The 27,758-nt window shown below is 39.0% G+C and overlaps 1 protein-coding gene and 1 pseudogene across 1 annotated transcript in view; both read left to right on the forward strand.

The window, feature by feature from the left end:
- IL1RAPL2 (interleukin 1 receptor accessory protein like 2) overlaps nucleotides 1-27,758 on the forward strand; it is a 1,227,386-nt gene that overhangs the window by 114,782 nt on the left and 1,084,846 nt on the right. The gene's annotated exons all lie outside the window — the stretch shown is intronic.
- Nucleotides 18,572-27,758, forward strand: part of LOC109024642 (large ribosomal subunit protein eL20-like) — a 106,709-nt pseudogene continuing 97,522 nt past the window's right edge.

The following is a 27,758-nucleotide window of genomic DNA, read 5'->3' on the forward strand; positions in this document are numbered from 1 at the left end:
ATTCCTTGAGTTTTATGATGGGGATTGTCATATTCTCTGACTTTTCATGGATTTTATTAGAAATCACTTGTATCATCAGGCTTCTTGGATCTACCACTTTGGATTTGGTGCCCTTTTTGCCGCTCTTGGTAAGAGCTTTGTCTGCCATTTTCACATTCTTGATTATTTATGCTGCTTTGAATGTCCGTTTGAGAAAGTAATCAGATTTTTTTCCCTCTGAGAAAGCAGGGGAATGATCTTTTGCATCACTTTGCATAAAATTAACATGTTGATTTTCTATAAACCCATAGGTTCAGGTTAATTTACATAAACCTGGCATTCAGGAAGCTCAACCTTTACATTGTCAAGGAAAATGAAATAAATCAGGACAGCTGAAATTAAGTATATTCAAGCCATCAGAAAATGGGGTGGGCAAAGAGGCGCTATGGGGTAGAAAATTTCATAGTTCCTTATAGTTACACTCACAAAATCTTAATGTGTTAAGGGACCAGACAGGTTTTTCAATCCAGCCTTTTCCCAGTGTAGGAATCCCATTGAGAGCACACCACGCAAGTGGTGGTCCAGCTGACAGTTACACTTGCAAAACAAAGTGCCTAGTAAAGCAGACTCTTTACTTTGGAATGCCTTTAATTGTTGGGAAACTAAAATCTGTTCTTTTGTGAACTCCTATTAATGGGTCTTAGCTCTGCCTCCTGGAATCAATCTAATCCAGTGGTTCTTAATTTAGAGTCCCTGGACAAGGCTTAAATGAGTCCACAACCCCCCTGAAACTGTATGCAAAATTGTGTGTGTGGGCATGTGTGAGTGTATGCATGTATCAATAGCTTTCATAAAATTTTCAAAGGGACATATGATCCTCAATCAGGGATAACTTTATAAGCATACAATTTGTGCAGCTGCACTAAGCCCCACACTTAAAAGGAATTTTTACTTGGATTAATGCTTTTCTGTTGCCATCCTGAAATTCTTAATAATTTTTAAACATAGAGCCCGAATTTTCATTTTGCTCTGGGCCCTGCAGATTATAGGGGAACTACCCCCAAAGACATGAAGTTATTAAAAAAAACCACTAAAATTTCTATAAAATGAATCATTGGATAGTTCTACTTTCAGGAGGCCTGTACCTACCATCCTTCTGTTTACCTTCTGACCTTCTTGTGTTTCCAAACATTATCTTCTTGATTTAGAATGAAATGAGGGCAGTCTACTTCCTCTTTAAATTCTTTCCAATTTCTTGCCTGCCCTATATGAAAGATTCTTAACTTGGAATATTAACTTGGATTCATAACTTGGAATCCATGCCCATTATTTTATTTTACAGCTTATCTAATTTATCTATATAGTATTTCAAACTTTGAAACCAATTTAACACAACAACTGTATTGTGTCTGAAGAAAATTAACCATTTTTATTAACACTGGGACAGTTCTTATCTTTTTATCCTTGGGTATCTGAAATTAGAGCACAGCGAGTTCTGTCAGAGCAAAAATATACTTTTAAAGCAAATCATTCGGATGTATCCAATTCAGTTTTACTAACTTCCGTCTTGCTTCATATGAAAGCTTTTAAATTGATCTCTTTCTTTGATTGATCAGGGTCTTTCCCCCTCACATATAATACTCTCAATAAATTTAATACACTGAAATGTATATTCTCATACCAAATAATTCACTTAATTTATAACATCAAATGCAGAAAAAATTTAAAATTTTAATTGCATATTTTATGTCAGCATGTTATTAAAATGAAGTTCATAACACATTAGTAATTTTATTGGAGAAGTACAAGTTCCCCTGAGGGTCAATAGGTAAATGTGCTATTACTCTTTGGTGACCTTGGACTCTGCTGTGGGAAGAATGCAAATCATAGCCACTCTGAACAACGTGAGAAAGAGAAAGAAAATAAGCTCTAGGACAAAAGGTTAAAAGTACTGCAATTATTTTTCCTTGGAATAAAGAAGTCTAAGGATAACCTGAAACAAATGAGGTATTTTTGATGAAGAAGAGTTGTCTTCTATATTCAAGAGAAATAGATGATTTGAGATTTAGGTTGACATTTGAAGAAATTTTCTTTTAAACTAATAGAATCATGTCCTGTGTAGGTTGGAGACTTACTTACCTAAGGCAAAGGCTTCAGCCAGATGATACCTTGAGGCTCCTTCAAATTCTAAGTTTCCACCCTTGGGCTTAAAATTCCACTTCTATGATACACCAAGGCTGGCATGGACTCTTTTGCTGATTTGCCTTTCATCTTGGACTCTTCATTTTCATTCTTAATTATGTGTTGAACACATGTCCCTCCTGGGGAAGAATGAGTTTGGAAGTAATGAAGTTAATTTGTTGAATGGCTAGAATGACCACCCATAAATATCTAAGTGAGGATTGTCTCTTTCACCTTCATCATCTGGGAGGCCAAAACTGAAATATAGTTATTTCAATTTTGTTGTCACCACTCAAATGTTTTTGCATCTATTATTTGAGAACTCCCTTCAGAACCCATGGCATAATCTGGGTAACTCCAGTTTGGACCTAACCTTTGAGTGTGATTTGCTTCTTTAAGATAGCCAACAACAACAAAATAACCAACATACATTTGCACCCATATCTTACTAAGTAGGTCAGTGTGGTAATATATTTTCTGTGAAAATCATGTTATAACTGTAAGGTAATAGAGGGTTTCTTTGGCTTGCAAACAAATTGGATATGAAGGCACAATTAGGACAGAAATTTCAAAAAATTACAATAGATCCTAAAACTGTGCTAGTTGGTAGACTATATGGCTGGTGACTAACATAGGTGACTACTTTGTTAACTAAAGGAAAATATTCATCCCAAATTTAAAAATCAAAATAGTCTCATTATATCATACATATACAGCCAATCAACAGAATAGAATCAGAGAATAATGGAATATTAGCTTTTGAAATCTCTTGGAGATCATTTTGTCTAATGTCTTCACCTCCACCTCTGTGATTCTCACATTCGTGTTTCAGCTGAAGTTTCATTCTGGGAAGACTGTCAGTGGACTCCCAAGAATAGCTTAGATTCCTTAGTGCCTGAGTCAGGGCCTAATAAATAGTAGCTACTCAATAAATATTCATTGAATGAATGAGTATATGAACATATTTAGAGGTTTGAAAGAAGCTAGAAGAAGCTGGAAGTTACAGTGTCTTGAAGTTATTATCATAAATGTTAATAATTATTCAAAACAGCTAGGGGAGAAGAAGTAATCTGGTTGTATGAGCATTCTGATTGTTGCAATTCTAGTTAAATGAGATGTTTCTATAAGCATATATGTAAAGATTGTCCTATCTCCTGAGATATTAAAAAGGGTTTTTTTTTAAGGCTATGTTTGGAATTTGAACCAAATTCGAATGTGACTGCTTCTTGCTCTTATAACTGCTAATTGCCAAGCACTGTATAGAATCGTTTGGCCTGACATTGCTTCTGAAAGGAGCTAACCATGCTCTGGTAAGAAGGGACCGGATCTATGGAAAAGAAACGCTCTGCTGTATACCTAGCTTTCACTTGATATACACTTCACTTCTTGGGATCTACACTTGCTGTATACTGCCCCAGTGCACAATCTTCCTCACTTTTCTCCCTGCCTGGCATAGTTGTACCCATAGAACAGAGACCTGATCTACTTCAGCCACATGTAAAGAATCCATATGGATCAAGTGCTGGATGAAGATTCTGTACACCTTGATTCTAGTCCTGGGAATATCATTCTATCTATAGCACTGTGGTTAAGTACTTTCTGAGCCTTAGCATTCTCATGAAAAAAATAATGAGGGGTTTGGGCTTCATCCAAATTGTTCTCAAATTGTATTCTGTGCATTCCTAGGGGTTCATTGGAGGCACTTCTGGGGTTAATACAGAGGTCAGAGAAAGAAGCAGAATGATGGGGGACTTTGGGCTCACCCACTCCACTTCAACCACAGCAGCTTCACTTTTGTTTGATATGCTTCTGTGAAATATTTTGTTTGAAAACCATATGCACTGACATGGTGAGAGTGCATAATAGATATAATTTAGGCATTCAGGTAGGTGAAATGATTCCACCGACTGTTTCATGATCCAATATTATGGCTTTTTGTGTTGCTGATTGAACTGAATGATCATGCAACAATCCGATCAATTGCTGTAAGCAGCTATCTTCTTGGCCACCTGGCTGCATCTATTCATGTCAACTCAGCAGTAGCTTTAGATTAAAGATGTGAAAATTATGAGCCCAGGAATAGAAGAGTCTGGCTTTCCTTCTCGTGGAGATTGAGGTGGGGGTATGTGAATAGTTCTGGGCAGGACTATGTGGAGTTCTATTAATAGACCCTCCACCTCACCTACTTTTCCTTCCCTAGACCTGGAGCTGGACTTTCTATAAATGATTGCCTGCTTATATACTAAAAGCTAAATTGATCCAAGTAAGAGTCACACCCAGCGTACATTTTATCATTTTATTATCTCTCATCCTTTCAAACTCAATCGATTGTTTACTATAAGAAGCATGATTAGTGCTCCTAATAGGCTGACAGGAAGACATAAAGTACCCTAGAGATGGACCAGAAAAGGGGGAAATACATTTGGTCTGAAATATGAGTTTTATTTTCAGGTATCCACTGATCTGTGGTTCAAAGTGTGATGATTTCTCAATGGGAATGACCTGGTTTTTTCTTGGATTTTGTTACTATTTAGCATTGATTGTGTGTAGCATTTTCCATTTGCCTAATGGCTAGAAGTCATGCAACCAGTCACCACTCTCATTCCAGCGTCACAGATGAGGAGCCAGAAACCCAAGGAGAAACTAGTAAGTTGGCTCTAGCTCATATGCTAAATTGATGCAGAGGTGCAGGGAACCAACATCAATTTTCTAAAACCCCTAATATACATCTCCTTACTGGTTCCAATCTCCTCCTCCAGGGACACCATACAGTACAAATAAACCCTTCCACTAAGCTAGTTGGAGGCCTTGATTATAAAATGTCAGAGTGGAGCTTATGCCTTGCCCTGATCTTTAGGGTCATCTGAAGAGCTTGCGCTGTGGCTTGACCTTATGGGAATAAAGCAGTAAATGCTTTAGGCTTCTTGTTGAAAACCTGCAGGAGAAGATGATTGGCAGTACAATTGTTGTGACATTGTTCATTTATAAAGCATCAGAAGTGGGTGTGTAGGCATGGCAGAGGCACTCACAAAAAATTATTTGGTTTTGCTGGAATAAAGCGCATCTTGGATTGCTTATAGGAGGATTGTATTCAGGGTTTGTTTGACAATCTAACTTCCACACTCTGATTTGCCCAAAAAGCTGTGGCAGCACTGTGTTTAGAGTTATGGATTCTCAGTTTTGTCAGCCAAGATAGCTTCTGTTTTCCTCTTCAACTCAAGGGTCAGCATTCTTTGCTCAAAAATATTTAAATCCATTTTAAAGTGAGCAGAATGAGGGAGCAGAAGGAAGGCAAATTGAGACAGAGACAGGAAAGGAGTGGGTAGATTATACATAGAGTTAATAGTTGCTATGTGAAATTCAAGCTTCTAGGTTTATTTGTTCAATAAATATAAATTAAACACTCACTTGTTTGCCAGATGCATGCAAGAGGTAAAAGATTATTACCTTTTGATTATCTTAACTGACAGAAACAGTAACCTTGAAAGTCCACTCAGGCATTACCCCTATCCTCTTCTTTCAAGACTTCCATGACTAATTGAGCAGTAGGAAATTGTTCCTGTTCCATTTCAACTTAATTGTGAAAATTTGTTCTCTTCTTGCTGTAAGATATGCTTTTATCTATTTGCACCTGCTCAATATACATGCATTATTTCTGTGTAATGTGGGTACCTGTTCGGCCAAGTTAGATAACTAAGAAAGAGGTAATTGAGGGGGCCTTGCTCTGGAGCTGTACCTACTTAGATTTAAATCTGATATATGCAATAGGTGACTACCTATGAAACCCTGAGCACATTGCTGAATCATCAGTACTTCTTCTCTACAGTGAAGTTATCTACTGGGCAAGAGTCACTGTAAGAACCAGAGAAAACATGTAGAAAGAACATCCTGGGGTGGGGGAAGGGGGAAGGGAAAGCATTAGGAGATATACCTAATGTAAATGACAAGTTAGTGGGTGCAGCACACCAACATGGCACATGTATACATATGTAACAAACCTGCACGTTGTGCACATGTACCCTAGAACTTAAAGTGTAATAAAAAAAATTAGCCAGGCGTGGTGGTGGGTGCTTGTAGTCCCAGCTACTTGGGAGGCTGAGGCAGGAGAATGGCGTGAACCCGAGAGGTGGAGCTTGAAGTGAGCTAAGATTGCGCCACTGCACTCCAGCCTGGGCAACAGAGTGAGACTCTATCTCAAAATAAATAAATAATAATAAATAAATAAATAAAAAATAAAAACTTAAAAAAAAAGAACATCCACACAGGCCTTGCTATATGACATAATGCTCAATAGATGGCAGTTGTTTTGTTGTTGTCATATTCTTTAGATCAACATTTCCTTAGTTACCGTAAACAAAATCAGAATGTGAGAGTAGTCCCAAAGAGGGGTCTTTAGTTCTGCTTTTCTGGTCAGAGAGAACATTTTGTGTATTTAAGTTTAAAGGGTACCACCAGACAGTAGGTTTTATTATTTCTCTTATTTCACTTTTCCACTTTTCCATAACTAGCAGTCATCTGTAGTTTTCTTTAGTGCTTAAGGTGTTATGAAATATTCATATCATTTTATGAAAGGCTATTTACACAGAGGAACCAGATGTAACCGAGTGTACATACAAATACTGGCCTTATTTTTCACGCTTGGTAAGTAGAGCATAACTTGAAAGCTAAGAGAAGATACTTTTTGTTTTGGCACCAAGTAATTCCAGAAGAAGGGCATCCTATTAAAAAAATCTATTGATCTAAGAGGGACTAGAAATTTGGCTGAATATTTTAGAAATTGTTTGTTTGCCCTGAGCTTCAAAAACTCATGGCTTAGAGTTTCCCGGGAAGGGTAGAATCACTGAATAGATAGGGTCCAGCTAGCTAAGGTTCCTGGTCAGCCCCTGAAGAAAGTTTCATTGCATAAAAAGTGTAGATTTGTCTTCAAAGTTTTCCCCAACACTTTATCTCTGAGGTTTTCTCTATTCATCTTGAGAATAAAGCCCTGTTGGTGAACATAAATACACTCCCAGAGTTGCTTATCAGGCAAGACAGAATTGAGCAGTTGGGCCTGAACTCTCCCACCGTTTAAACCAACGTTCTCAAGGAGTTGTTAGAGCAATTTATGCTTCCCACATCTGTTCCTAGATGTTATGACTTGTTTATGGAAGCAATGTAAATACCAATTCTAACAACAGCTACAACTAATACTCAATGTTTACTCCATGCCAGATCCTGTGCTGAGCACTTGACATGTAAGACTTCCTTCAGTGCTTGCAACAACCGTACAATAGGTGCTACACAAAACAGAAGATTCTATGGTCAAAAAAAGCTCTAGAGCAGTGGGTAGAAAAAGTTGAAGGTGTTTCTTTACTATAGGATTTACCAAGGACTTGGAGTGTGCGGCTTTTCCAAGTGTATTGGAGCATGGAGGCATTTTTTCTCCTGTCTTAGTCCATTTGTATGGCTATAAAGGAATAACTGAGGCTGGGTAATTTATAAAGAAAAAGAAGTTTATTTGGCTCAGGGTTCTGTAGGGCATTCAGGAAGCATGGTGCCAACATCTGCTTCTGGTGAGGACATCAGGCAGCTTCCAGTCATGGCAGAAGGTGAATGGGAGTTGGCACGTGCACCTCACACAGCCAGAGAGGAGAAAGGAGTGGGGGGAGGTGCCAGGCTCTTTTTTAACAATCAGTTCTTGTGGGAACTAATAGAGTGAGAACTCACTGATTACCTCAAGGATGGCACCAAGCCATTTATGAGGAATCTGCCCTCATGATCTAAACACCTCCCACCAGGCCCCACCTTTGACACTGGAGATCAAATTTCAACATGAGATTTGGTGGGGACAAATATCCAAACTATATCATTCCCCAAGGGCCATCTAGAGAGATGAAACACCATTTGGGACATGCTGTCCTATGAGTTTCTTATGGAACCCATGCTTATTAACTTTGGAAATTGGATCAAATTTCAAAAATTTCTGTCTTTGCCCTGGCCTTATCTTGTCCTTAAATAACCCATACTACCTAATCTTAAAACAACTTAAAAGTTTATATATGTCTCCTGGAGTACTGGATCTGTGTTCCTTATCTACCAAGTCCAAGCCACCATCATCCCTCAGCTAGACTATTACAGTCGCCTCATACTCATTTTCCTGCTTCCATTCTTATCTTCTTGTAAACTCCTATCTATGCTGCAGCCAGGTTCGTTCTAAATAACAAAGAAACAACAAAAAACCAAAACTGTGCCACACTACTATTTTGCGGCAAACCTTTGAAGACTTACCATCACATTCAGGATTTGAACACTGTACCATCACCTGCACAACTATGCATGACCTGAACCATGCCCATCTCTCCCCGCCAGGCTCCTGCTGCTGTAGCCAAACTGTCAGTTCTTCTAGTGTTTCAGACTAATTCCTGCTCGAGGCATATTCTAATTCCCTCTGTCTGAAATATTCTGTCACTCGTCTTTCTATTCCTACTCGTCCTTTGTTTCTTTGCTTAAATGCTGTTTTCTCAGAGAGGTTGTCACTAACCACCCCAAAAATTAGGTGTACCCAGTTTTTGTGTTCAATAAAGTTAAAGGGATTTTTTTTACAGTAGGACTTATCAGGGCCTTTGATATGTTAACATGTATTATGAATTTCAAGAGGGACATGGAGTGTCCTGCTTTTTTTTCCTTCAGATCACTTATCACAATGTTTATTTGTTTAATGGCTATCTCCCCACTAGACTCTGGGTTCTATGAGGGCAGAAATCATGCCTCTCTACTGATCCTACACCCCCAACACTTAATGCAGTACCTGGCACATGGTAGGGGATAAGTGTATGTTTGTTGAATGAATGAGGAAATGAATGTGATTCTTCCTGCTGCTGGACTGCCTTTTTACAGTGGGGCTGCCATGGAATGATTTAATATTTTTCGTATAACCTCTTCCTACTAAGATTTTCACCTCTCTTGTTTAACCCAAGTCACTTTTGAAGGAAAAACTAGAATTATATTCAGCACTGATTGGTAACAGTTGAGGATTAATGAGAGTAATACCTGGCTCTTATATTTTTAAATATTAATCTTTTAAAATTATTGAATATTTTATTAACTATTTTAACTTTTTTAATATTTAAAATGATTTCCAATTAATGGAATTCTTTAAAACAGCTTTTTAAATTTTAAAAGTTCTAGTTCAGAGCAAAATAACAAAGTAAGATAATGCATTACAACTGTTGTTTCCCAATTAGCCATATCTATAGGAAGCAATCCTTAGGCCATGAAGTCTAAGCCCAATGTGCACCTAGTACCATCTGACCTTCAAAGTGGGTCCAGAGACCCTGAGAGAAGGAAATGCCTTTATGAGTGCTGAGTCTGCAAATCCAAAAACCAACGTATAAGTACACGCTAAATATGTGTTGGTAGATTTTTATGTAAGACCTTGGTGGTGTTATATATATTCTTTCATCTGATCTTTCTTGTTACTTATGTAACACATTTTCATTGCTACCAAGCAGGATTACAAGTTCAATTGTGACCTATGGAACAAAACGACTGACTAGACCTTGTGATATTTTAAACCATGACGTGGGGTGCATTAACTGGGTCCTGCAACCAAATGAGGCACATGCTTACCTAATTTTCAGGGTCCTCTGGGCCACTTTGAGAGGGCTAGTGCAGGTAGAGCCAGCAGGATAACAGAACAGTGTACAGCCCAGAAGGTCACTTTCTGGTAGTTGGAAAGGGCAAGCTGTCCAGTGTTAGTTCTTTGACAAGAGCTGCCCCTAGGTCAGTGTACACACACATAAAATGTGTGTGAAAAGATGTAGACAAAAGGAATTCTCTGGGAGGTTATTAGTTTCAGTTACTTGTCAGTTACATCCAAGGGCCACAGCACTGCTGGTATAGCTTGCGTTGAGTTTCTGTGCCATATTTTGGTTTTACGGGCAAGCAGCCTTCACCAGGATATGCTAAAGAGTCATGAATGGATTAGTAGCACTAACAAAAGGAAGATTCAACTTAATGAGAGAAAGTGTGCCTCATTAATGGTTGGGAAATTAAGCAGTTTCTAATCAATGCTAAGTGATAGACCTTCAGTGGAGGCTAAAGCTCATTAGTAGAATACTCATAGATGGTAATGACCTCAAAGGTATTTAAAATATATGTGAAAAGAACTACGTTAATAAGGCAAATCTATTCCACCTGTCCATGACTTGGCTCACTGTTCCCCTGTGTTATCTGTATGTCATTTGGTACATTTATGAGAATAAATTTACATTTGTGTGGCGCAATTGGTTGGTATGCTTGGCTCCAACTCTGGAGAATAAATTTGCCTGATAAAATCTATGGTTTTCAAATTTCTACATAGATAATGGATTATGAGCAACACTCACAATAATTTGCTTTCATGAAAAAAGTCTATAGGAAGAATTGACTTATAATAAGGGCTTTGTTTATTCAGTAACTCATTTATTCAAGAATAATTGCCTTGAGGGAAAAATGGATAGCAAGCCTAATGCAATAAATGTTTATTTGGAATTGTATTTAACTATTTCTTCCTTTTCTTCCTTGTGAAATGCTTTCTCAAACGTGATCTGTTAATAAATTATGCCAATATCGCCAAGGGCCTTGCTGAAGATGTTCATACTTAAATGTTCCAAAAATATGCCTTAGTTTCCCTGGCAGAAAGCCAGCGGTGACATCAGAGATGGCATGACTATACTTCAAACAGGACAATGCATATGACAGCCAACTTACTAGCTCTATTCTTATCCCACGCTTGCCAAGCTACTGCAAAAGCCTCAAGTGATAATGCATAGGTAATTTGTAAGTCTTGTATCTCCTTTCTTTGACCTGGCCAATCTGTCCTCCTTAAGAGGCAACTTGAAGACTACAACGAGGAGTTTTAATAAAATCGTACTCTCCTATCTTCTCTTCCTCTTGCCTATCCTTTAAAATTTCCTTTTCTTGTTCATTCTTCTCAGAAATCCTCAGTTGGTTCTGGCATCTTTAGTGAAAACAGCCAGATGAGGTGTTTATCAATTCCTAGGGCTCCTTTTGTTTTCATTTAGATAAGAAACTCCCCAAGGGTAAGACCTTTATTTCTTGTTTGGCGAAGTGCAACATTTGTTCACAGCTCTCTATCCCCGATAAATGGAATTAGGAAATATGTCTTGAAGTAGAGCCAAGCACTGATACAAAGGCATCCAGCCTGCTTTCCATGCCCTTTGCTTAGGAGAGTGGTGCTGTGACAATAAATGGCCCCTGGTCATTTGTAATTGGTTAACGTCCAGGGGTAGAGCAATTTAAAAGTCTAGAGAGCAAAGTGCAAGAATGATTTTGGCTCTTTTGAATATTCCCCCAACCAAGATCATCGGTAGATTGTAAGATCTGCAATCAGTAGAGGTTCCAGATATTTGCAGGCTTTTAATTAATAAGGCTAAAGAATGGAATCAACCATTTTAGGAGCTCTGCAATGGTTACCATGTGTATCACATTGCTTAAAGCAGATGCTGCCTCTTGTCATGTCAGGGCCTAGCTTCTGCCTGAAGCCTTCTTCCCCTAATCCTGTCTCTGTTAGTTTTTCTTCTCTGTCATCCTCTACCACTTTCATACTTACCAGGCTCTGGGATTTCTTTAAAGGTCTACCATGTTGGATGCTCAATGTCACCTCAGTTGTGAAAACAGACTCATTTATACCTCAGGACATATGGCTGTTTTGGTTAAACTCCAAGGGCCTTGGTCTATTTATTTGTTGGAATCTTTCTAGTTTGTTATTAAATGACAGACAAGACAAATGAATATCACCTCTGGGTAAATTTACAAATTTTAATGACATTTCTCTCCATTAAGTTTTGACCTTAATAAGACAGCAGGGACCTTCATATAATAAAGTAGTCCATGCATTTTGTTTAGCTTTATAGACAGAGGAACACCAGAAGCATTTTCTCTTGAAACCAAAATGAGCTGTAAGCAACTGTACTGAGTCTCTAGAAAGGAATTAGTTTTGCCAGCGAGAGTTGAAACAAGGATGCTACTGCTATGTTCTGAGACCCTGAATTCTGTTCCAAAATAGATAAGACTGGATCTTGGCATCTGACTTTTTGTTTTTTCAGTGGTAGTCTGTTTTGAGTCACCTATATCCGTATGGTAATGATACAGTGAGGAGCCATAAGTATTCATCCAGACAGAACAAGGACCTGAACAGTCAGGTCTTCTCAAGCACCAGATGGCTCTATTTTACAGAAAAGGAAAACAATGCCTAGTTAGGTAAAACAGCCAGGCCAGAGTCACTCTGCAAGTTAGAAGTGGAATCTTGCTCTCTTGCTTGTGTGTTACTGGTTAGCACATCACTATCCTGAAGAACAATTAATATTATCTCATTTCTTGCCTTAGGAGAAGTCTTTTAAATTACTGGTGCCTCAGTTTCCCTTTTATGTAGATGGGACAAATGACATCATAGTTTATTCACTAATCCATTCAGCAAAAATAGTCTAGGTACTACAAAGACGGTGATATATCAAATGTAGTCCATATCTGGATATATGCACTTTTTCTATCAAAAAGCTACACACAAAAATTACAATACAACTTATTTTGCACTGCTATAGAGTTTAGGACAATGTACTGTAAGAGGATTATGTATATATATATTTTTATTAAAGTTTTAGGGTACATGTGCACAACATGCAGGTTTGTCACATATGTATACATGTGCCATGTTGGTGTGCTGCACCCATTAACTCATCATTTAGCATTAGGTATATCTCCTAATGCTATCCCTCCCCCTTCCCCCCACCCCATGACAGGCCCTGGTGTGTGATGTTCCCCTTCCTGTGTCCAAGTGTTCTCATTGTTCAATTCCCACCTATGAGTGAGAATATGCGGGTTTCTGTCCTTGCAATAGTTTGCTGAGAATGATGGTTTCCAGCTTCCTCCATGTCCCTACAAAGGACATGAACTCATCATTTTTTATGGCTGCATAGTATTCCATGGTGTATATGTGCCACATTTTCTTAATCCAATCTATCATCGTTGGACACTTGGCTGGGTTCCAAGTCTTTGCTATTGTGAATAGTGCCGCTATAAACATATGTGTGCATGTGTCTTTATAGCAGCATGATTTATAATCCTTTGGGTATATACCCAGTAATGGGATGGCTGGATCAAATGGTATTTCTAGTTCTAGATCTCTGAGGAATTGCCCCACCAACTTCCACAATGGTTGAACTAGTTTACAGTCCCACCAACAGTGTAAAAGTGTTCCTATTTCTCCACATCCTCTCCAGCACCTGTTGTTTTCTGACTTTTTAATGATCGCCATTCTAACTGGTGTGATTATATTTTTAACAGTAGAAGCAGACTTTGCTGGACTCTTTCGAGCCCATGAAAGAAATATGTAGGGTGTACATGCATAGGTATACCCTAAAACTTTTTGAAAATTGTGTATAAACATACAGTGTTTTCATCTCTTTTTCGTCATCATCCCCTGTCAAGCATGCATCATGTTCATACCATTGTACATGTGTTAGGAAAAAACTGGACCATTCAAAGATTGGCAAGATTGGCTGGACCCTTCATCCCATTCTTCTGTCTTTACCTTTCTTCATTCTGTCACTCCTCCTTAGAACCCTCTACCCTGTCTATCCATATCAGCTTTGTATTTCAAGGATCCACTTGAGGGACCAATAGGTTTGTATTTAGGTTATCTGTAGAGGATCTTAAATGCACATAGGACATTACATTTTAAAGTTAGCTAACTCTTATTTTAAAGGCACTTGTCAAGCACTGGCCAGTACTCAGGGGTTTGCTGCATGATGGGTCACCTTCATTGAGGAGCATTTGCAGAAACGGACTGCCACACAGTGATAACTTGGCTGGACTAAAGCACACAGATGTTTGAGCTGTTCTTTAATCATAGATTTAAATTTCCTATTTTCAGAGAATTCACTTTGGTTATAAGAAGAACCTTGTAGCAGGAATGGACCCCAGTCATCCTTTTATTGGGGAAAATTTTATGTTTTGAAAATGTTAACTAAGCCATAAAACATTCAGCCATCCAGTTTTTAGGACGGAAATATGGGAATCATTTCTGGATTTAGCTCTGCCTTTGTAATTCAGCTCCCCCAATATTAGAGCAGCCTCCATATGTCCCAATTAAGTGGCCAAAGCTTGGCTTCTGTGGATTGATTCCATAATGCAGACCGTAATAGCTCATAATGACTCTGAAAGAACTGTCTAGCCAATCTTGCCAAAACTAAAATTGCCTTTCATTTTTAATATCCCCAACTGTTCTCACCCTGTTGGGGATAGTAAATATATTTGCATTTGGGGGGAACCTCATATGCAGCTCTGTGGAAAACATGGCACTTCTCTCTGTGATTTTATGAGCTATATGTAGCCAAGCCATGCATATCATGAACATATCTGCACACAGACTTGCCAGGACCTGTGATTCTTGCAAGCCTTTTCATTGTTCCTCAGAATTTGTCAATAGGAAGTTGGTGAAATACATCTGCCCACCCTCCTCCTTATTTGGGAGCAGAATTCATACCAGGCATTTGGTTTCTTCAGACTGTAATTAACATCTACGGACTTAGAACTATATCACCCACCCTGGCTGGTAGTATAAACAGGACATATGGACAATAGCCTGACCATTCACTAGTCCTGTTATCTAGTGCTGCTAAGACTGGTTAAATGTTCTGACCTGAAATATAAGTATTTTGCCATTCTCTATTGTTCTGTACCATTTATTCTAGTTGATGTCACTTCTGTTCGTAACCTATAGAACTCTTTGTAGATGGGAGAGATTTTGACTATCTAGAAATGAGAGGGGTAATTAATGCAGTAAAGACCTTTAGAAGGTGAAGGGGAATGGGGTCCAGAGCCCAGGAGGGAGGGCTAAAAAAATAGAGACAGCTCTTTGATTCTGAAAGTAGGGAAGGAAAAAAAGTTCAGGATACACGCAAGATAGGTTTGGGTGACAGCCAAGGTGACTTCCATTTTGTAAACTAAGTTAGAGGTAAGGTTGATCAACTGAGGGGGAAAGGGGGAGTGTAAGAATAAAACTTGAGAAAGTGGCTAGAATTTGGATAGATCCTGCTTTTCCCCAAACTAGTTGTCTCTATCAGCAAGGACTGGGCCAGCTACCCTGAAATGATTCTGCCACGCAGTGACCATATTAAAAATCTTGAAAGCTTCATCAGTAAACTGCTTTAATGAGTAGGGCTCTGCAGCACTGATCCCACAATATGAGTTGGTCCCATTAAAAACTGATAATGTCCAGCCTCAGCTGGGCTCTCACTGTCACCCAAAAATCCATTGATGTGTCTTGGTCTGCTACTTCTGCCATTACACACTACCTTCACTCCCAATAAATACATTAGGTGGTAATACTTGGGCTAGAAAATTTTCAGTGAGATGATTCCTTTGCCATGGCAGGGACCTAGCTTGTGTGACTATCACCTAATCTTTAATGCTAATTGTGAAAAGGCATGAGTCTTTCTGGACTTCTGAGGGAAGAAAGTCTTCTATTCTTTTCAGTTAAATCAACTAGGATGCAAAGCAGAATATAATTTCTCTCTAAAGTCCAGATTCCTTTGCCTTTTGTGGGGCAGCAGGAGAGAGAGAGAGAAAGAGAAAGAGAGAGAGAGAGAGAGCACGAGAGCACATGACATTCCTGTGAGTGACATTAGTAGAAGAGCTAGAATCTTCTACCATAACAGGAATATGTTTATGTATGGCTAATGGTTTATATGAAATGAATGTGCATATGACTAAGGGAAGACTTTGAGATGAAAAAGTGAGAAACTTTGGGACGAGTGAACTTGTGATGAATCTAATGGGTGGCCTAGCATCAGAACCATAACATGAGTAGTAGCCAGGTGGGCCAGGTAGATATATAAGGTCAGATGAAATCCACTTTTCAGAATATGGGACTAATATTGAGCTGAGGTATTTGAAGAACAGGCATCCAGATATAATATAATATTAGGGATTACTGTGTTTCAGGCACTGTTCTCAGTACCTTATCTGTACAGTATTAACTCATTTAATCCTCACAACAGCCCTGTGAAGTAGGTACTGCGGTTTTCGTTTTGTTTTGTTTTGAGATGGCGTCTCACTCTGTCACCCAAGCTGGAGTACAATGGCCTGATCTCAGATTACTGCAACCACTGCCTCCCAGGTTCAAATGATTCTCCTGCTTCAGCCTCCTGAGTAGCTGGGATTACAGGCGCCTGCCACCACACCCGGCTAATTTTTGTATTTTTAGTAGAGACGGGGTTTCACCATGTTGGCCAGCATGGTCTCGAACTCCTGACCTCAAGTGATCCGCCCTTCTCAGCCTCCCAAAGCGCTGGGATTACAGGCATGAGCCACTGCGCCCAGCAAAGTAGGTACTGCTTTTATCCACTGAGGAGTGGGGAGTGTAAGTAAATTGCCCAGAGTTACATGGCTAATTACCAGTAGAACTACATTTCAAGCCCATGCATTTAACTGGGAAGACTGTGAAGAAGCTATCATCTCTGTTTTTAAAAGAGAGGGGTAAAGCAAATTACACAAGGTTAAACAGCTAATGGAACTAACTTGTTCAGGAACCCAGGTGTTCTGTGTGTAAGGTATTGTTTTGTTACTGCACCCTTAGTACTCAAAGTATCAGCAGCATTGGCATCACTTGGGAGCTTATTAGAAATGCAGGCTCTCAGTACACTTCTCACACCTGCTGAATGCAAGTGTGCATACAGTTATTTGTGTGCATATTAAAGTTTGAAAAACACTGAGCTATTACTTCATTGGCACTAGTTTGCGGGACAAATATTTACAAATACTGTTAGCCAAAGGCAGAAACTACATCCTAATTATCCATCTAAGACAGGGAAAGTATGAAATTTAGCAGGGTTTGGGGGTGGATTTCACATAGTAGGAAACACAGGGATTTGAATAGTTGACCAGCCAGTATTGGAGAGGTTAGAGTTCAGAGGTAAATAAAATGGGATTCTACAGGAAATGAAGTTCTATGCGGTAACTTCATCATATAAGAGTTCCTGACTAAGTGAGGTATGTAGGCAGGCAGTACCAGCAGCTAGCCCTCCTAGAGCTCCTGTTGTTTATTTGTCAAAGGGCAGAGCTGGTTTTGAAGTGAATCTGACTTTTGCAGTGGTTGCAGCCGGGAGGGTCAAAGGATAGATTTGGCACACCGTCTAGTTGATTTTTCAGCTTCCCTGTCCTGGGGGAATCACAGATTTCTCTGCTTTAAGTAAACTTGATATGTGAATATCTGGATTTATAAAACAGTAAAAATTATAGGCGTGGCAATTCAGTTTATAGACTTTGTAACTAAATTATTCATTTTATTAGAGAGCACATGATATGTTGCTTTTTAATAATGAGCTCCCCTAACACATTTAAGACAGAATTCAATTTTCAGCCCTGTTAAAAATTCAACCTAGTAAAAACATATACAATATAAGTAAGCTGCCCTTGCATGAGCTGGGATAATTTGCCTAAGCAACTGTGTAAAATGGTCTGAATGTTTCCTGAATTCAGGACAAATAGGATTTTGGTATATGCCACCCTTTGAAAGACAAAAGAGGTGCTTTCTGGAGAACACACTACTCTTGACTTTAGGCCTCCTTGAGTTCTGTTTCACAGTTTTTATTCTTCATGGTCTGTTGAACTGAACTTGTGACTTCAAGTGGTTCACTGAACTGAGATTTATTGTAGTTTGAGGAAGGAAACAGTAAAATAAGAAGGCAGTTTTGCTATTTTTGTACAAGACCTCCTAAGCAACATTTCACAAAACACATGGTTTCAATTACCTCTGTGGCATCCACCCACTCACCCACTCATCCATTCAGCCAATATTGTCCAGAGTCACTATGTTAGGGCTGGGAATGCAGCAGTGGACAAGATACATACAGTTTCTGCTCTTTGGAGCTTATAGTCTAGTGTGAGATGCAGCCAGGTTAACCAGGCAGTTTCCAGTAGAGTGTGATTAACAGCTAGGATGATTGAACTCTGGGCTGTCATGAGAACATAAAAAAGATGTCTATGACCCAAACCAGCTGCAATGAATAGACAGAAATTATATTAGCTATCTGTGGCTCCATAAGAAATTACCCCCAAAATTAGTGCTTTAAACAATATGTATTTGTTATTCCATAGATTTCCGTGAGTCAGACACCTGGTCATGGTTTAACTTAGTCGTCTGCTTCAGTGTTTCTCATTGGTTGCAATCTAGGGATTGACCAGGGCTATAGTCATCTCAAAGTTTAACTGGGGAATGATTCAATTCTAAGCTCACTTGCATGATGGTTGGCAGGATTCAGTTTCTCGTGGGTTGTTGGACTGTGGGCACCAGTTCCTTGATGGCTGTTGGCTAGAGGCTAGCCTCAATTATTTGACATGGGGCCCTTTCCATAGGGCAGCTGACAACATGGCAGCTGGGTTCATCGAAGTGGGAAAGTGAGGGAGAAAGAAAATTCCAGCAAGACAGAAATCAACATTTTATAAATGAATCTAAGAAGTGACATCTCATCAGTTTCGTCATATACTGCTCCTTAGAAACAAGTCACTAGGTCCAACTGTACTCAAAGGCAACAGCCCAACACCCAAAGAAAAGAGAAAAGGTTTATATAAGGATGTGACTGTCAGGAGGCAGGAAACATTGAGAGCCATTTTAGAAGCTGGCTACCACAGAAATGTCCTCCTGTACAGAGATGTAAGTTGTAGCTCCTTAATGGCTCTGTTGAACTATTCTTAGTCTCATTCTTACTCAAACTCAAAGTTTGTCACCAGGCTACCCTGCCTCCAGTTCATAGTATATTGTCATAGTGTTACCTCGATTGGCATGAAAAATAGTTATTAACTCCCTTATTTCTTCCATGATTTCAATCATAATGGTTGGGAGGGTCAGGAAAATGCCTTCGGAAAGCAAGGATATTGGAACAAGTACAAATTTAATGCCAGCTTTCATGATATCTGTCTAAGATTTCTGGTAGGCCTTTTCTCTGAGACACCTGTTTTTAATTAGATTATTTTGATTTCTATGGCTTATTCAAAGTGCCTTTAGTAATGGATAATGTAGAACAAGTATATTTGTCCATTGGGATCTGGAAAAAGCTTGAAAACCAGCTCTCAGGAAGAGAGGTATATTAGTTAGGGTAAGGGCTATACTTCTATAAGAGACTACAAAATAGAATGACTTAAGTGAGATGACAATCTCTCTCTTATTCTCACTCTGCAGTCCCTCTCCCTCCTCATCCCCTTCCCTGCCTTGCTCTCTTCTCTCTCTCATTACATTATAGCTGGTATAGGCTGGTAGGGAAGTTGTGCTCCATGCAGTAGTTCAAAGCTCCAGATACCTTCCATTGTTGTTCTGCCATCATCTAGACCAGCGGTCCCCAACCTTTTTTTACCAGGGACTGGTTTTGTGGAAGACAATTTTTCTGTGGACTTGGTGGGGGGATGGTGTAGGCACGATTCAAGTGCATTACATTTATCGTGTACTTTATTTCTATTATTATTTCATTATAATATGTAATGAAATAATTAAACAACTCACCATAATGTAGAATCAGTGGGAGCCCTGAGCTTGTTTTCCTGCAACTAGATGGTCCCATCTGGGGGTGATGGAGATAGTAACACATCATCAGGTATTAGATTCTCATAAGGAGCCCACAACCTAGATCCCTCACATGCATGCACAGTTCACAATAGGGCTCGTACTCCTATGAGAATCTAATCCCGCCCCTGATCTGACAGGAGGCGGAGTTCGGGCAGTAATACCAGCAATGGGAAGCAGCTGTAGATGCAGATGAAGCTTCGCTCGCTTGCCCACCACTCACCTCCTACTGTGTGGCTTAGGTCCTAACAGGCCACTGACTGGTACTGGTTCACGGCCTGGGGCTTGGGGACCCCTGATTTAGACCACAGATTGATAGATTATGGCTGGCAGATCAAATCTGGCCTGCTGCCTGCTTTTTGTAAATAAAGTCGAATTGGAACACAACCAGCCCCATTCATTTATATATTATCTATGTCTACTTTAGCACTACAACACCAGAACTGAGTAGCTTTTGACAGAGACCTTACCATCTGGCCCTTTATAGAACAAGTTTGCCAGCCCCTACTCTAGGGCATGGTCCTTGTGTGCATGTTTTCATTCCAGATTGTGGGAAGAGGGATGGGCAAGAGTTCAGAGTAACTAACTATATTTTAAGAAATTGTTGAGGAAGTTGTATATATGACTTTTGCTCAGAAGCCATTGATGAGAACTAGTCATGTGGCCACATCTGGCTGTAAGGGTGAAAGGAAAACGCAGTCCCTGATTGGGTGGCTTTATATTCAGACAGTACTCATGACAAGAGGATAATGTATACTGATATACCAATATTATTGACATTTTTCAATTAAACAATCTAATGTACAGATAAGCAAATTTACTTTCTTAACGACACAGAGGCAGTAAGAAGTACTTTCTAACATCAGCAGAAAATATAATAGAGTTGAGCTGCTAGAAAAACAAAAACAGTTAAAGAATTGGTCTACATAGAGATTGAAGCTAGAATACTATTCAGAATCCAAGGCAGCTTCAGAGACCTGAATATCGGGATAGGTGATTTTCAGAGGACCTACTTTCTTTCTCTCCTCCTGAAAACTGGCTTTCTAATTTTGTACTTGGTATAGCTTTTCTCTGTATCCCCTTTTCTTCTTACTCTTGTATTTTCTCCTTATTTTTCTCTTGACCATAATTTCCTCATGACTCTAGTTTTACGGCATGGCATTTCTTGATTGATCTTTTCAGTCTCACTTCTCAAGGTCCTCTTTGTTCATTGCCTTGTTTTCACATTATTACCCTGTTCACATTTCTAAAAGGCAGAGTGAATTCTGTCCAGATTGTTGTCTTCAGAGTTTCTGGCCACTTTTGCAATGGCTTCCTGAGGGTTAAGAATTACGCTTGTTTGTGGCATTGGTGACTACAGAGGGTGGGGTCATTTGGTATAAAAGATGGCTTTCAAGGGCTTTCCCTTGAACAAGGGAATGGATATGGGCAGTTGACAGGTTTACTATAATACCATAGTCATAAGAGCTACAGCCTCTCTTAAACACTTAATACTGCCCAGGGCCATTATGTGTATCTTTTTATTTGTCATAACTAAAGCTTGTCAGTCTGCTCTTATTTGTGAATAAGCCAAATATCACCAATTCTTGGCATTATGTATTTGTAAAAAACAATTCTTTGAAGTTTGAGGATTTCCCTAGTGTAGATAGCTGCTGGCAGTTACAATTTGTAAATGAACATGAGCCTCTTGGTAGGTTTAGCTATAATAGAGGGACTGAGTAAAAACTCAAACTTCTTAGATGTTTAAGAAAGTTGGATTTATAACTTCACATTTTATTGTGTTCATCTTATCACTTCCCACAGCAGCAATTTTCACCTCAAAATTCTCCTGCATTGTAGGAATGAAGGCTTAGTGTGTGGAAGGCACTGTGTTGAATGCTCTACAATACATTTATTTAATTTTCACACAAATGTTGCAAAGTAGGTACCAATATTATCCCCATTTTACAGTTGAGGAAACTGAGGTACAGAAAGGTCAAGTGACTTTCCTCAAAGTCACAGAGCTAGTAAGTGGCAAAGCCAGAATTCAAGCGCGGGTGGTTTGAATTCAGAGGCAAGTACTTCACCCCCATAGTTCATAAAGCACTTGAGTATCCCATACCCCAAATTTTCTAGTGACACAGATTGTAATCTGTTTTGGATCCCTTTTCTCCTCATAAACTACTTTCAGGAATGCTCCAAGAGCTCTGTGTTTACCAGCTACTGATGTCTCTAGAAAAACCATCAGAGTCCATCAAGTAAACTATGCATGTTAAAAAATATTTAGTGATGTGTATTCATGATGGATGCTAAATCTTCCAACGGAGGCATGAAGGTCCATTGGCTAAATGAATGTGCTTCTAGATTTGTCTAAGTACTTACTGTCTAGCATAAATAGTTCACATTATCTTGGTAAATGCAGAGGGTTGATTTTCTTAGTACAGGTTATTTATACAGCCACAAATAGTCCCAGTTGGTAATGACTTTTGGGTGAGTAATATGGGTTTTAAGTCTTTTACAAATATATGAAATTTATGGTAAGTATGCAGTGTTACATTAATATACAACTAATGTCAGAATGGCCTTTGCTGGGATAGTAATGCTGATAAAAATTTTTTTTGAAAACATTCAGGCTGCAAATGTAACAGTTGGTCTGCAAAATTTGAATGTACTCCTTATCCCTATTTACTCTCATCTTATTCTGTCTATAAATTATGCTCTACCCTTCCTTTAACACCTGATACAAAATGCACGTCCAGGAATCCAGTCCCAATTAACTTCACCTAATGCATCACTCCCTCCCTATATGCTCTTAGCACCTCTAGATACAGTTCATAGAGACATTTGCTTTTGTTTTCATGTTTTTTGTAAGTGATCTTAAGTCACTTCGTGTATGTTTGTTTTGTGACATTATATAAATTGAATTGTCTTCATGATGTCAGGAAGAGCCGTTGCAAACAGAAGGTGAACAGTAAATAATGTTGACTGACTGCCCTTAAAGAATAGAAACATCTGTTTGCTTCAGGTCAAGACTCTTAGAATACTCATTGAATATGGATTTCCTTAATCACAAGGACATGCCAGGAAGAAGGAAAGGAAAGCACTTATAGTTTTTACAACAAAAAACATAAAAAAAGAATAAAACAAAATCCCTCTCTGTTTGATTTTCTTCATGCCCACTCTGATTGCTTCAGACTGACTGATTAAGGCTGTCCAACAGTATTTTGTAAATAAAGGATAAAGTCCTCCTACACATTAATTTCTTGAAAAGAATATATGGAGATTTGGGTGTTTGATTCCTCCTTAAAGTTGCCATAATGCTTTGTAGAATGTGCTAGTGCACCACCTTGCTTCTGTGGTCAGGTGAAGAAGTGAACAGGGAGGTGGTGGTGGTGTATGTGTGTGTGTGTATAGAGTCTTCTCTCATAATATTGACCCCCTTCTGCTGAGATTTGTGTGATCCCTGATTTATCATCAGAAATTGATCACAAGAGTTTATCTGTATAGGAGAAAAAAGCAAAGCCTTGGAATTGAAGCAAGGAAATTAAGAGCTCAGTTTTGCTTGAACTCATAAATTATAAATTATGAAGGGAAGTTGACAGACCTGAATTTGGCATGATGGAGAAGTATTTTAGAAAAGATCAATGAAATTCATAGGTATTTAATAGAGAAGCATATGGACAAGCATGGCTCCAAATCCAGAAGCTTTGGGGGGAAATGTCCTGGTGATCATAGTTCTCCTATACCATCCCTGGTCCCGAGCTGTGTCCAAAGAATTAGCTCAATTATTTTCTAGCTCTAAGGATGCTGGTCTAGCCTAGGAATGACCTAAGGAGTCAACTCTGCTGGCTTATTTTTGCTCTCTTAAGACTAGTTTAAGTTAGGATATCCAGTGCCGTCCTTCAAACATGAAGGCAGACCAATTAATCTGCCATCCATAGGACACGGGTTTGTGTAGTTGATCAACTATAAAGGACTGGGCATTCTTGATCTTCTACTCTTTCTCACTAGGTCTCCTTTATGACCAGTACAACTTTATGCTTGGTCCTGTGCTCACAGCTCTTTGTGTGTTCCCACTATCACAGAATGTGTTCCATTTTACTTGGTAAAATAATTTTTTATGCAACTAGTAAATATAGTTAGCTATTTATATGACTGTTTCCTTCAGACTGTCAGCTAAGGACAGGGTCATGTCTTATTTTCCTCTGTATCGCCAGCACCTAGTAAAAAGCCTCTTCATAAATGTTCTATAAATGGATGAGCCCAAGTTGTGGCCTAGGTGAAGTTAGTTGCAGTAATGAAAATAGTAACAGATAACTGATATTTAGCACTTACTAATACCAGGCCTTGCACTGAGCACTGAAATGAACTATATCACTTAATCCTCACAAACTACTCTGTGTGGAGTTATCATCTACATTCATAAGTGAAAACACAGAGGCCGAGAGATGTTAAGTCATTTGCCCAAAGACACACAGTTATTAAGTATTAGAGTGAAAATTCAAACCAAGGGATGTCAGATTCCAAACCTTCAACATTACACTGCCTGCTAGGATGTCAATCTCATGAGAAGAAAATAAGCTTGGCCCATTTGGTGGAGAGCTCAGAGTGACTTCAGGTTTCTGAACCCAATCTAGTTTCATATTAGAACAGACTTTAATCCAAATTATCCCAGAAATCTGGGGACTTACTAGTGAAATCAGATTTTTTCCAGAAGAGGTAGACTACTCCTAATTTGGTGATAAGGATGCTAGTGCTAGAAGAGACTTCTGTGGTGTGGTGGCATTTGGTTTAAATAGTTTCTTTATAATTCTCCCTCATCAGACTGCATGTTTTCTCTGTTATATTTTCCTAATGTCAGGGATTGGACCTCTAAGAATAGGTGAAAAGTGTCCCTGGCAGAAGGAATATAACTTATGATGGTCTTGAAGTGAAAAGGAGCTTGGCATAATCAAGCAGCACAAAAGTGGCCAGTGTGGCTGGAACACAGGGACTGAGTGGCAGAAATGCTAGATGAGCCTGGGGGCAGGAGGGTTGTGGTAGTGGTGAACTAATTCAGAGCCTCCACAGTACTTGGGGTGAGTTTAGTGGGACAGTGTTACGAATGAATAAATAATAATAGGTGGAGATTCTCCCTTACTCTCAGTGAAGTAAATCCCTTGAATATATTGGACATGGCCTCTTTGTTGAATTATCTGCTATAATGGACTGTGTTCTAAGGAAATCCAGAGTGCAGTCAGGCCCTGAATTATACTCAGAATATCTTCCTAAAGAACATAGTCTCTATGAAAAATTCAGGAGTAGAGACTTTGGGCCAAGATTATACAGATATATCTACAGAGAGATATAAATATACAGATAATTTAATGAAATGAAATTATTTAAACTCAATATACTCTAATAGATTTATTAGGTATGTTGAAACCTTTAGTCACTAATTACAACTTAATGAAATAACAACTTAATTCCCGTTCCTACTCCCTTCTTTTTCAATCTACAGTTCACATAGCAAATTATTCATCTAATGGTTAATCATCTGACTCCTCTATTAGACTCTGATGAGATAGCCTGAGGTTTGAAGAAAATGATTCTTTAAAGACACAAGGATTTATGAAACCCAGGGGGCTCCAGGCATCTGAGCTTCCTTACTTTTCTATTGGGAAGATGGGAAGATGGGAAGGTGGGGAGGTCCCACATTTTGTACTTTTCTCCACAGAAGCATTGGAGGGGGAGGAGAAGGTATGCTGGGAGGTGACCCGGCAATAAAGGGAATGGAACTAACAATTACTGAATGCATACCATGAGTCAGCCATCTTACATTCACTATGCCATTTAACTGGCACAACAACCATTTGATACAGGTACCATTTGTTATCATTTTACACATGAGGAGATGGAGACTCAGAAAGGCTAAGTGACTTGCCCAAGCTCATACAGCTAGTTAGGTTGTGGAGCATGGAATCTAATAACGTGCAACTGTGGGTGCCTGCAAAGTTTGCTCTTCCAACTTACTCTGTGCCTGCTTCTCATTTTTCCTAATACCTGAATTCTCCTTGCCTCTCAGATTTTCATCAGGAAGTGGCTTCTCAATCTGGAAATCAGGGCCCATGAGGGAGGAAAGCTGTAGTAAATATGCTTTGGTGAGCAACTAGCTTTTCTAGCTCTAGGACATGAACATCTCATCAGCTGAATAAACTTAAGGTTATTTCTGCCCACCCACCCACCTACACTGTCACTATTGCTACCTGACACTTCATGATAACATCACCCTTCAGGATTCTCCAACTGCACGAAATGGAACCCCAGAGATAATTTGAGGCTGAGCTCAGAATTTATGTACCATGTATCAAAAATGAAGCGCTTTAGTCAGGTTTCCTGAGACCCGATAGCCCCAGCTAAACTGGAGGCGAGAGGGAAATCTTTTTGAGTATGGTTGGTCAGGGAAAGTTCAAGCCTCTGTAGAACATGGTGGTGAAGGACCTTTGACAGCCTAAGGCCAGAATAAAGGCAATGGGTGCTTGGAGTCACTAGGATTAATAGTTCTTTAAAGGCGGGGAGCATGTTTTGTTTTTCGTTTCTAGCACCTAGTACAGTGACTTGCATTAAGTAGGTGCTCAACAGATGTTTATTAAACATTCAAGTGTAAAATTCTATAAAATATTAATACTTGAAGATAAGTACCTATTTGTTAATAGGCATCTTTTAAAGTAATTCAGGCTATAAGAACAAAGTCAATAAAGTATAGTGGTCCTTTGGGGGAATAGCTATGATTAAGAGATAGGGACCCTGACAATGATGTTGCAGAGCCCTAGATTTTTGCCCCAACTCTGCCATTAACTGGCTGTGTGCCCATGGACAAGTCACTTGACTACTCTATGCCCCATTTGTCTTATCTGTAAAAATAGAGGGTAAAATGTTTCTACAAGTGTTTTATTCATATGTTCATTATTTTATGCACATAATAAAAATACCCAATATTCATTTAGCTCCTCGCAGACTACAGACTCATGTATATCACCTCGTTGAAGCCTTCCACAATGTGGTGAGGTAAATATTATCTCAGTTTTACAGATAAAGAAACTAAGGTTCTGGTTATAGAAGTAATTGTAGAAGACTACTGCTAAGTAAGTCTTTTGCCTCAAATCCAGTCCTCTTTCCAGGTACCACAGCTCTTTTCACATAGTAATTAGCTGTATGTAAATAATGCTTCCCAAGTGCTTGAAAAATCATTTGTTCCCTTAAGTCTTCAAACATCTCTCCTCCAATTGTGTTTGATTGTTAATTTACTCAGCAAATTCATTTCCAAATTTCAAGCCAGCTGAAGTTGACTTACTAGGAATTTCACATTCTCTAAGTCTTAACAAGGCTTGCCTTTATTTTTCTGCAATAAGCCTTGGTTTTTTGGTGAAGGAAATGCATATGCCCTCCTGGAAGCTTAGGCAGATGATGAGGGGCCGTACTTTTTAGCTTAGCTAGAAATGGAATCTATGTGGGAATTGAACTACCTCTATTTCAGCTAACAGCAGAAAGTACACCTGCCTTTGCTTGTATGCAGATTCATATATATTGGTGCAGATATGACATTATTAACAAACCTGTACATGTACCCTTTTAGAATATTTTGTCTTCCATTAATGGAAAATTAATATATCCAATGACAAAATATCAAATCTACTACTGGACATTTTAACATATATTATGACAAATCAGATTCCCTTACCACTTTGTCCCATTGGGAATGAGTCCTCAAATGTACCCTCTTTCCCTAGGGCATGACACACTGGCTACATTTTCATAATTTAGCAAAGTATAAAGGGACTTTGGCAGATATCACCGAATCTGTCAGATTTAACTGCTTGTAAATTCAATTAGTCGGGGGAAAAACAGCTCTGGAGAATATATCAAAATTCAATTAGTCAGCAAATCGAGGTTGTTAGCCTACTCTTTTGGGTAATCTATCAAAAGGGAAAGGGTACTTCACACTTATGATCAACTAATTAAATGCATTAGGCCCTGATGG

Source organism: Gorilla gorilla, chromosome X, assembly GCF_029281585.2.
Source record: "Gorilla gorilla gorilla isolate KB3781 chromosome X, NHGRI_mGorGor1-v2.1_pri, whole genome shotgun sequence".
Classification (NCBI taxonomy): Eukaryota; Metazoa; Chordata; class Mammalia; order Primates; family Hominidae; genus Gorilla; species Gorilla gorilla.